Consider the following 12,381-nt stretch of genomic DNA (forward strand, 5'->3'; position numbering starts at 1 on the left):
GTTTATTCACCAAGGGAAGGTTAATGCACTGTAACTGTAGATAGTTCACGCTTATTCACAAGAGTAAGGATTACATGCTGTTTAACTGAATGGAGTTTCTGTTTATTCAGCTGAGTAACACTGTATGAAATTCCTGTTTCTACAGCAGTGTACAGGCTACTCAGTGTGGAAATAATGAGGTCATATTTATTCAACAGGGTACGGTTAACAGACTAACTGTAGATAATTCCTGTTTTCAGCTGGGTTAAGGATTACATAGATTTTGTTTATTCACACTATGTAGCTGTATACAGTTTCTGTATATTCAGCAGTGTAAGAGTTATGTACAATGTAACTGCATGGAGTTCCTGTTCATTCAGCAAAATAAGGGTTACCTGCTATGTAGCTGCATGGATTTCCTCTTCAGCAGGGTACGGGTAGTGTAACTGCATGGATTTCCTCTTCAGCAGGCTAAGGGTTGTGTAACTGCATGGAGTTCCTGTTTATTCAGCAGGGTAAGGGTTACACACTGTAACTGCATGGAGTTCCTGTTTATTCAGCAGGGTAAGGGTTACACACTGTGTAACTGTATGGAGTTCCTGTTTATTCAGCAGGGTAAGGGTTACACACTGTGTAACTGTATGGATTTCTTCTTCAGCAGGGTAAGGGTTACACACTGTGTAACTGCATGGAGTTCCTGTTTATTCAGCAGGGTAAGGGTTACACACTGTGTAACTGTATGGATTTCTTCTTCAGCAGGGTAAGGGTTACACACTGTGTAACTGTATGGATTTCTTCTTCAGCAGGGTAAGGGTTACACACTGTGTAACTGCATGGAGTTCCTGTTTATTCAGCAGGGTAAGGGTTACACACTGTGTAACTGTATGGATTTCTTCTTCAGCAGGGTAAGGGTTACACACTGTGTAACTGTATGGATTTCTTCTTCAGCAGGGTAAGGGTTACACACTGTGTAACTGCATGGAGTTCCTGTTTATTCAGCAGGCTAAGGGTTGACCTATTATTTCTGATCTCAAGGGTACTGCAATATTAAATGACAGCTCCTATGAACAGGAAATAAATGAGCTAGTTAGGAACCCAAACTCTGAAACAGCATCGCAAGTACAATTTTTTTAAAAGCTATTGAATTCTATATTCACACAGATTAGAGCAATATAAAATGAGGTCATTCGGTCCTTAAGATCAGACAGATGTGTTTTCAATGAACAATAGACAGTCCAAAAATGAAGAGAGAATGCAGCTCTATACCAATCAGAGCCCAACTTGTTGGGGTATAGCTATTCGCTTAGCTGGCCACAGTTTACAGTAATTTACCATCTTCCGAAGTAAAGTTACTTTGATCTGCACTCTAACCCAGAGATGAATCGATCCCCAATCAACACTCCAGGACAGGATGCAAATGACGACTCCTTTCATAATATTTACACACCACAAAACCAAGATATAACTACAATGGCGAAGTGTGGATAGGTTTATCGACATGAAATATACAGAAAGTTGATAACATATTTACATTTTGGTGCTGTAACATACATCTTAGAATTTCACTTACATTTCATTTAATGATTATTTAGGCCAATGCAAACTCATAACTAAAGGCAGGATAAAGGAAAATTGATGCAGATTATGCAATGGACGTGGTTTAGTTGGATTTTCAAAAGCATTTGATAAAATATCATGGCAAAATTAATGGTAAACAGAATTAAGGGGAATGTGGAGAGATGTTTGGAGGGCAACAGACAAAGGGTAGGGGTAAAAGGTCATTTCTTGGACTAGATAGATGCAATGATTGGTGTTCTACAGGAGTCTGTTAAGGGCACTTTTATTTGCTATGTACATAAATGATTTAGGCTTAGGAATTGAAAGAACAATATTGAACATCACTGATGATGCCAAATTGGGAGTGCATGGCAATTTGTAACAAAGTCTGTGAAAAACTTCAGGAGGACATAGACAGACTAGCAGAATGGGCAGATGCAGTTCAAAGTAGAAATACATTTTCAGAATAAGAATAGGGAAAGGGAATATGTACAATTTAAATGGTAAGATCTTACGATAGTGTACAGGAGCAGAGGGACCTTGGTGTGCAGATACAGGTCAATATAAGTGGCAGCATATGTAGATAAGGCCATAAGAAAGGCAAACAGAATTCTTGGTTTTGTATTTAGAGGCACAGAATACAAAAACAAAGAGGTAATGTTGAATTTGCACAAGAGCCTTAGTTAGGCCACAGCTGGAGTATGGGGTCTAGTTCTAGGCACCTCATTAAAGGAAGGATACAAAACCAGTGACAAAAGCGCAGCATAGATTCACCAGGATGAGCGGGTTACAGTTATAAAGAGACACTTCACAATTTAGGGCTTTTTCATTAGAGCTGGGAAGATTAAAAAAGGGTGGATCTGATAGGATTATGGCAAGACAAAGAGCAATAGATTGTTTCCACTGGTCAGCAAGACAGTAACAAGAAAGAGGGCACAAATTTAAGATAATCACAAAAAGAACTAAAAGGGAGGTTAGAAAAAGTTTATTACATAGAAAGTGGTTGGAATGTGAAATTCTGTGCCACAAATCATTGTTGAAACAGGGTCCATAAGGGAACTGGATAATTGCTTTAAAAAAGGAATATTAAATGGTATGGGCAATTAGTCTAGGTGGCTCATGTGGAGAAAAATATGAGTGAATACTTGATGGACCAAATGGCCTGCTTCTGTGCTGTGACATTCTGTAAATATATAAAGACAAGTTAGAGCATGGAGAGGTGAAGTTAAATGCTAACATTTCAAGAACTCATAGGTACCCAATGACATTAACACATCAATGATAAGACGTGCACATCTTTGTATCACAACTTGTTCTTGTTACTAACACTTTTTAACAATCCTGAAGCAAACACTGATTACTTTGCTAAAACTTATCAGGATTAGACAGAACTCATCTTTACTCTGAGACATTCTAAATGTACTGTTTTTTATTTTCACCATTTAAAATATATATATATATATATATATATATATATATTTTAATGAATTTAATGCTCATCAATGTAAGGACTGTCAGTGCTGGGAAATTAAAGATGTATCCATTTTCAGGTGCACACCATTAGCATCAAGCACTCCCAAGTCGGGTGCAGCATGGCTGGATGTAAAATCAAATTCCCTCGATTCTGACCCAATAATGTGGCTCCACCCAACCTCAGAAAACCTCACTACATTAGTGTCATATTTTCCATTTCTCACACCAGCCATCCTGTTGCTGCTCTGAGTGAGATTGCCAGTTTAATGCTGAATTAGGGGGTTTGTTTTGTGCTTTCAGCTGAAGTCCACTAGGAACAACACCAAGATTGCCCAAGCATGTTTTACGTAGAACCTTTTCCAGAGGAGAGTTGCACCCCATCAGTCTGGGATGAATTTGAATTAGAGAGGTGAAAGTCTAGTACACTGTGATGCATACCATTCCCAACATTTTCTTACTAAGCTCCCCTAGCCCATTCCCTAATTGAGAGAACAGGAATGCAACCTAATGCCAAGCCTCTGCCAATTCCAACCTTGAGCCAGCTGCCAGGAGGAGAAATACAAAAGTTTGTACTGCACCAGATCTATCATGCATGCAATGTTAACTTTCTCAAATTTTAAAGTGGCAGTAGAGTTCTTCTTGGCTGTAGTGAGGGTTGAGCCAGTGCAAACTAGGAAGGCTCTGGCACCCTTTTAATCAATAAATGGCACAATAATACATTCAGATGTGACAAGCTGTAAATATGACATTACTGTAGACAGACCAGCTCAAACTCACTGAACACAATCTTTCAATGGAATAACATGCTCCTTATTCTGTATCAGCACAAAGGAGGAAGCATTATCAGTGGTAAAAGTGCAATATACTAATCTTTCTGTTATAAATTCTTTCATATGTTGTACTTGTTACATTTCACAGTGAATGGAACATTTATTTTCAAAGATTACTGTGAATGATTTTTTAAAATAATGAATTAATGAGCTTTCCATTTCTTCAGAATCTGTAATCCCATCCCAGATTATAAAATAACCAGGACTGAATTACTGTTTTACACACATTGTCTAACATTTGCTATTTGTTTTGAAACCTAAAGAACACAACAAAAATTACATCAATAATCCTGACCACATCTACTCAATCGCTAACCCCAATTTCAACTATTCAATAACCGTCCCAACCTTCTCTAATAACCAACCACAGCTCCAAACTATTCTATTTACCAAACCCATTTACTCCAGTGACCCTGATGTCACCTATTTTGACCCATCTATTTTAGTCAACTTCAATCCTGCCTACTCCAACCAGCAACCCTGCCGTCACCTAATCTAATTGGGAACCTATGCTGACCTATCAAAAGAAGAACCCCAACTCCACCTAGTCTAATTGCGAGGTAAATTAGATAAAGGTGGTATTCTAACTGAGGTTAGAAATGTGCCTGAGATGTAGACAGGTGTCATGGAGATTGAGTAAAAGAAAGAGAACAAAGGAAAATAGCAACAGGATTGCAAAATGTAGGAAAGATTGATAAAATATGGGAAACAACATCACCGAGGTAAGAAAGAGAAAAATTATTTCAGAGAAAGGGGAATGAACACAAAGGGAGTGGGAGAAAGAGGAATGAGCAGACAAAATAATGAAAAGGGAGAAAACAGAGGCAAACATATTAACTGGAAGACCTGAAGTTGTATTTTTGAAGTGCTATTTGTTAAGACTTTTACTACATTTCTTGTGGCTTTGGTGATGTATTTGATTCTACAGAATTAGCATCAGTGTCTGTATTGCTCTGTTATGGTTTAGCAGAGCAGTGTGCACTGGAACTTAATGATGGCATTGTGCTGTACTTGTAGTTTAAAAAGGACAAAATGATAAGACAAAGGTACGTGTCATCACACTGCTCTGGAAAACACAACCATAGTACAAACAGAGTTAAATGACATTTGAATCAAATTTCTTTGATAAAGCTTTCAGTAAGAAATAGACGATGTAAGTAACAAACAGCATCATTCACAGCTGGCTCTTCTGTCAAAAGGCTCAATTGTAAATATTTCTACATTTTTTTTCTCATGCATTCTGCTTCATGAATCTGGTTATAAATTTTAATCAATTTCTTAACATAAGTTACTCCTTTTGATATGAAATATTTATAATTAGGTAAAATATCATCCCATCTGTATTCTCAACTCAAGAGGAAAATTGTATTTTGCTGTGGATAAACAAATGAAAGACATGTACCATCAAATCATATTTTATCTGAACACCTAAAAGAACATCAGAATTATTCAAAGGCATCAGCACTTGTGAGAGATACAAACAAGGCGGTGTGGGCAAAGATGTTAGGCTGATGGACATCTTTAATGTTTTAATTACAAATCAGAAAATAAGATGAAGTTTTTATTGTACATCTTGTTGCTGGTCTTCAAATACTTTCCATGTCCAGTGTACAGTTGGGAGTCCATTTTGCATAAGATTTGAGGAGATGTAGGGATTTTCTGAATGCATGTCAATCTTTTATTTATAATCATATGAGCGGTAGAGGGAAGTAAAGTTCACTCAGATTTTAAAAACCGTTTACATTTTTTATAATCTATCCACTTAGGTGCCATCTCCTTTGCAACTGAACGAAATGGAAATCGACAGGTGGCTAACTTCTATACTAGGATGAACTTGTGACAGCTGTTTGATAGGTGCAAACCTCTTCAAATCTTTTATTTACGTTTTTATTTTTCAATATCTTACACCCTTTAAAATTAGGTAGGATTGGAGTAGATGAGAACTCTACATTTATTTTTAAATCAATAGTTGACTGACTAACATGCTATTTCTGCTGAGTTCCTTTCTGTGGCTGCTTTTTTTGACACATACTTCTCTGAACATCACAATCTTTTGACCATCTCTTCTCTTCCTCCTCCTTTCCAGGATAGAAGAACAGAACAAACCACCAATGAACTGTGGGAAAGATGACATCTTGTGGCCAGCTCATACCAAAAAGACCAGCTGGTCCATCGCGCCTGTCCCATTTAATCATCTCGGAACTAAGCATCGTGACCACCTCTGCTCCCCACCCACCAGAAGCCCTGTAATCTTCGGGAAGAGACAAAAAAATGATTTTTAAAACCCCTTGACCAATTCAGGAGGAAAAATTCTGGGAAATTCCTCCCCAACCCCCGAAGGCAATTAAGAGTTCCAGGAGATAACGATCGTCACGAGGTACATCCCCCAACATCCCAACTGCCTTTCGCATGAAGCAATTTCAGCCTCCTCCAAGAACTTCTCCAGCTTCCTTTTAAACATTTGCAACAAATCCACACTCACTGCACAAGCCAGCAACTTATTCCAAAGGTCTACAACCCTCTGCAAAAAGAAAAACCTCCTGACAGCTAATCCAGTTCTATGCTTACATAACTTACATGCATGTCTCCTCGTTCTCCCTAACCTATCTAATTCAAATAACCTATCCACATGGACACAGTGTCATCCCTTCCATCATCATTTTTAAATACTTCAATCAAATTGCCCTGAAGTCCACATTTTTCTACAGTAAAAAGACCCAATTCTCTGAGCCTATTGTGATAACTAAGGGTTTCTAAACCAAATATGAGTCCAGTGATCTGCCTATGAACCTTTTCCAGGTCTGCTATATTTCCCATCATGCGAGGGAACCAGAATGGTCTGTGGCTGTGCTACGAAACTTCAACTTAATTTTGGGTCAGTTTCTTTTTAGAAAAAGAAAGTTAATTTGTTTGGAAAAGTTTATTTGGGGTCACATCAATACCATCTATCCTGCTCAACCCCCCCCCCCCTCACCACCATCTACCCTGCTCAACCCCCCCCCCCCCACCACCATCTATCCTGCTCAACCCCCCCCCCCCCACCACCATCTATCCTGCTCAACCCTCCCCCACCACCATCTATCCTGCTCAACCCCCCCCCCCCACCATCTATCCTGCTCAACCCTCCCCCACCACCATCTATCCTGCTCAACCCCCCCCCCCCCCCACCATCTATCCTGCTCAACCCTCCACCACCACCATCTATCCTGCTCAACCCTCCACCACCACCATCTATCCTGCTCAACCCCCCCCCCACCACCATCTACCCTGCTCAACCCCCCCCCCACCACCATCTATCCTGCTCAACCCCCCCCCCCCACCACCATCTATCCTGCTCAACCCTCCCCCACCACCATCTATCCTGCTCAACACCACCCCCACCACCATCTATCCTGCTCAACCCCCCCCCCCACCACCATCTATCCTGCTCAACCCCCCCCCCACCACCATCTATCCTGCTCAACCCCCCCCCCCACCACCATCTATCCTGCTCAACACCGCCCCCACCACCATCTATCCTGCTCAACCCCCCCACCACCACCATCTACCCTGCTCAACACCGCCCCCCTCCCCCCACCACCATCTATCCTGCTCAACCACCCCCCCCCACCACCACCATCTATCCTGCTCAACACTGCCCCCCCCCCCACCACCATCTATCCTGCTCAACACCGCCCCCACCACCATCTATCCTGCTCAACACCGCCCCCACCACCATCTATCCTGCTCAACCCCCCCACCACCACCATCTATCCTGCTCAACCCCCCCCCCCACCACCATCTATCCTGCTCAACACCGCCCCCACCACCATCTATCCTGCTCAACCCCCCCACCACCACCATCTACCCTGCTCAACACCGCCCCCCCTCCCCCCACCACCATCTATCCTGCTCAACCACCCCCCCCACCACCACCATCTATCCTGCTCAACACTGCCCCCCCCCCCCCCCACCACCATCTACCCTGCTCAACCCCCCCCACCACCATCTATCCTGCTCAACCACCCCCCCCACCAGTCCTCGAGACCAAAGGTACCGGCTTGAGACTCCTGGGGCATTGAGACTTGTTCTAGGGGAAGCGGGGCCTGTACGGGCTGGACAGGTTGCACCTCAACAGAACTGGGACCAATGCCCTTGCAGGGAGGTTCGCTAGTGCTGTGGGGAGGGTTTAAACTAATTTGGTAGGGGGATGGACACCAGGATATAGCATTGGAAATGAGAGTGCACAAAGGATTGGGAGACAGACAACACTAGAGTAAGAAATAGTATGATAGTAAGTGGGATCAGATTAAGAGAGAATACAAGAAGGTCTAAGATAGGTTTACAGTGCATATGACTAAATGCACGAAGCGTAGTAAACAAGGTCGGTGAGTTACAGGCGCAATTAGCCATGTGGGAATATGATGTAGTGACAATAACGTAGACCTGGCACAAAAGAGGGCAGGATTGGACACTAAATATTCCTGGATACAGGGTGTTCAGGAAAGATAGGTTCGGAAATAAAGGAGGTGGGTGGCAGTATTGATTAAGGAGAATATTGCAGTGCTGGAGAGAGAGGATGTCCTGGAGGGGTCAAGGACAGAATCTATTTGGTTAGAGTTAAGAAACAATAGAGGTGCCATTATACTACTGGGTGTATTCTATAGGCCACCAACTAATGGGAAGGATATAGAGGAGCAAATTTGTAGGGAAATTAGAGATGTGTAAGAGCCATTGAGTGGTGATAATGGGGGACTTCAACTATCCTAATATAGACTGGGCTAACAATAGTGTAAGGGGCAAAGAGGGAGAGGAATTTTAGAAACGTGTTCAGGAGCACTTTCTTGACCAGTACGTTTCTGGCCCAATGAGGAAGATCTGGTGAATGAGGTGGGCCAAGTGTCAGTCAGGGAACATTTAGGGAACAGCGATCATAGAATCGGAGGGACAAGGACCACTCTAAAGTAAAAATAATCAATTGGAGGAGGGCCAATTTCAGTGGGATGAGAATGGATCTGTCCCAGGTAAAGTGGAATCAAAGATTGGCAGGCAAAACTGTAATTGAACAATGGGCGGCCTTTAAAGGAGACAGTTTGGGTACAATCTAAATACATTCCCAACAGGGAGAAAGGTAGGGCAACTAAAGCCAGAGCTCCCTGAATGACGTAAGAGATAGAGAGTAAGATGAAACAGAAAAAAGGGGCATATGACAGATGTCAGATTGATAATACAAGTGAGAACTAGGCTGAATATAGAAAGTTCAGAGGGGGAGCCAAAAAGGAAATAAGAGGGGCAAAGAGAGTGTGTGAGAATAGACTGGCGGCTAACATAAAAGGGAATCCAGAAGTCATCGATAGGCTTATAAATAGTAAACGGGTAGTAAGAGGAGGGGTGGGACTGATTTAGGGACCAAAAAGGAGATCTACGCTTGGAGGCAGAGGGCATGGCTGAGGTACTAAATGATTACTTTGCATCTGTCTTTACCAAGGAAAAAGATGCTGCCAAAATCACAGTAAAAGGAGGTAGTTGAGATGCTGGATGGGCTAAAAATTGATAAAGAGGAGGTACTAGAAAGACTAGCTGTACTTAAATTAGACATCACCCGGTCCAGATGGGATGCATCCTAGGTTGCTGAGGGAAGTAAGGATGGAAATTGTGGAGGTACTGGCCATAATCTTCCAAACATCCTTAGATATGGGGGTGGTGCCAGAGGACTGAAGAACTGCAAATGTTACACCCTTGTTCAAAAAAGGGTGTAAGGATAAACCCAGCAACTACAGGCCAGTCAGTTTAACCTCGGTGGTGGGGAAACTTTTCAAAACGATAATCCGGGACAAAATTAACAGTCACTTGGACAAGTGTGGATTAAGTAAGGAAAGCCAGCACAGCTTTGTTAAAGGAAAATCATGTTTAACTAACTTGATTGAGTTTCTTGATGAGGTAACAGAGAGGGTAGATGAGGGCAATATGGCTGATGTGTATATGGACTTCCAAAAGGTGATTGATAAAGTACTGCAAAACTGAAGCCCATGGAATAAGGGGGGCAGTGGCAGCCAATTTCGTATGCATGCTAAGTGACAGGCAACAGAGAGTAGTGGCGAACAGTTGTTTTTCAGACTGGAGGATGGTATACAGTGGTGTTCCCCAGGGGTTGGTAATAGGACCATTGCTTTTCTTGATATATATTAATGACTTGGACTTGGGTGTACAGGGCACAATTTCAAAATTTGCAACAAAACTTGGAAGGGTAGTGACCAGTGAGGAGGATAGTGATAGACTTCAAGAGGACATAGACAGGCTGGTGGAATGGATGGACACATAGCAGATGAAATTTAACGCAGAAAAGTGTGAAGTGATACATTTTGGTAGGAAGCATGAGGAGAGGCAATATAAACTGAAGGGTACAATTCTAAAAGGGGTGCAGCAACAGACAGATCTGGGGGTATATGTGCACAAATCATTGAAGGTGGCTGAGCAGGTTGAGAAAGCAGTTAAGAAAGCATAAGGATCCTGGGCTTTATAAATAGAGGCATAGAGTACAAAAGCAAGGAGGTTATGATGAACCTTTATAAAACACTGGTTTGGCCACAACTGGAGTGTGTCCAATTCTGGGCACCGCACTTTAGGAAGGATGTGAAGGCCTTAGAGCGGGTGCAGAGGAAATTTACTAGAATGATTCCAGGGATGAGGGACTTCAGTTAAGTGGAGAGACTGGAGGAGCTGGGGTTGTTCTCCTTTAGAGCAGAGAAAGTTGAGAGGAGATTTGATAGAAGTGTTAAAAATCATGAACGGTCTAGACAGAGTAGATAGAGAGACTGTTCCCGTTGGCAGAAAGGTCAAGAACCAGAGGACATAGATTTATGGTAGAGGACATAGATTTATGGTGGTTGGCAAATGAACCAAAGGTGACAGGAGGAAAAACTTTTTTTTTTAATACAGTATGTGGTTATGATGTGGAATGTGCTGCCCGAGGGGGTGGTGGAGGCAGATTCAGTTGTGGCTTTCAAAAGGGAATTGGATAAGTACTTGAAGGGGAATAAATTTGCAGGTACCGGGAAAGGGCGGGGGAGCGGGACTAGCTGGATTGCTCTTGCAGAGAGCCAGCACCGGCTCGATGGGCCGAATGGCCTCCTTCCGTTCTGTAACCATTCTATGATTCCCACACAGTGAGATACCAATCTCAGTCGTGGGGTTTCAGTCAGGCACAAAGTGAAGGCCAAGATTTTCATAGGGATGGAAAAAAATTAAAGGGAAAGTCATCTTGTGGTTGCTCTCTTACCCCACTTAGTGACCATCTTGGGTGGCATTGAATTGGAGCAGGTTGCCTGCTGCCTGCTCAAATGGAGAGTGATGCTTGGGAAGGGAGGATAACCTAAAAGGGGTGAAAAATAATAAATTGAATGGTCATTCTCCTCACAAATATACAAAATGCAATAGTATTCCACACATATAGGAAAAAAACAATTTGGTCAAAAAACTGCTGAAATCAATCATTAATTACAAAGACATCAATCTTATTTTTCATTAAAAGATAAACGGCACCTTCATATTTCTTTCAACAATGGAAGCCTGCAGAAAGGCATTCAATACAGTTTTATTTTACACAACTTCCACAGCTGATAGAACTGGGGATGGGGTAGGGTTAAATTGCAGTCAAAACTCAGAATTTGGAAAAATTCTTAAGAAAACAACTATCCAATGACTTGTAGGTTAAACGTAATTTATATGTGGCTGCACTGGATCCAAGTTTAATTTGAGGTCTGCAGTAATCTCGCTGGGATACTAAACAGAATGAACTAAAATATTTTAGTGTCAAACAGTCGAGAGTACTCCTGCGTCGTAAGGCTTCTCATCTTTTTAGCCACCGATACATCACATGCGCACAGACTGAAGCGGGTTCACTCTCTCTCCCCCTGCTGGCTGCAAGGGAGGCTCAGCGTGGAACAGGAACTTGCACAGGGAGAGGCAGAACAGAGGACCTAAAGTGCACTCAGTAGCATTCATGCATCTTACGTGCCTTACTCAGAGAACGGACGGGTGGGAATGCATTAAAAGCCAATACGTTCCAACCCTTTCTGTAACTTAATGCAAAATTGCACAGCATAGTTCAACAGCAGTGAAATGTATAGAAACACCATCAATCGTTTCCGAGCAAACAAATCAGGGCTGAGATTGTTTCATCAGCACCTCCCATTGATCTGTTTCTTTATGCGATGCCGCTAAGAACGAGACAGTACACTTGCCTCCCGTCTAATTTCACATGTGTAACATATTCAACCTTGCCTTACTTTCAGTACAAAAAAAAACATGGAATGCTGGAAATCTAAAATAAAAACAGAGAACTGCATGTCCTTCAGCATTCGAGAGATAGGTGGGAACCTTTACCAGAATCCGGGCAACTTTGCCTGATGAAAGGTTCCAGCAGAAACAGTAACCGTACTCTTATTTGCTAACTGACCCTGCTGTGCATTCACCGCACATTTTGCTTTTGTTTTTGATTACCAGCATTTTGACAGGAAAGTTGCCCTCCTTACTGTTTTACCAATAATCCATAAAAAGCTGA

Source organism: Heptranchias perlo, chromosome 17, assembly GCF_035084215.1.
Source record: "Heptranchias perlo isolate sHepPer1 chromosome 17, sHepPer1.hap1, whole genome shotgun sequence".
NCBI lineage: Eukaryota > Metazoa > Chordata > Chondrichthyes > Hexanchiformes > Hexanchidae > Heptranchias > Heptranchias perlo.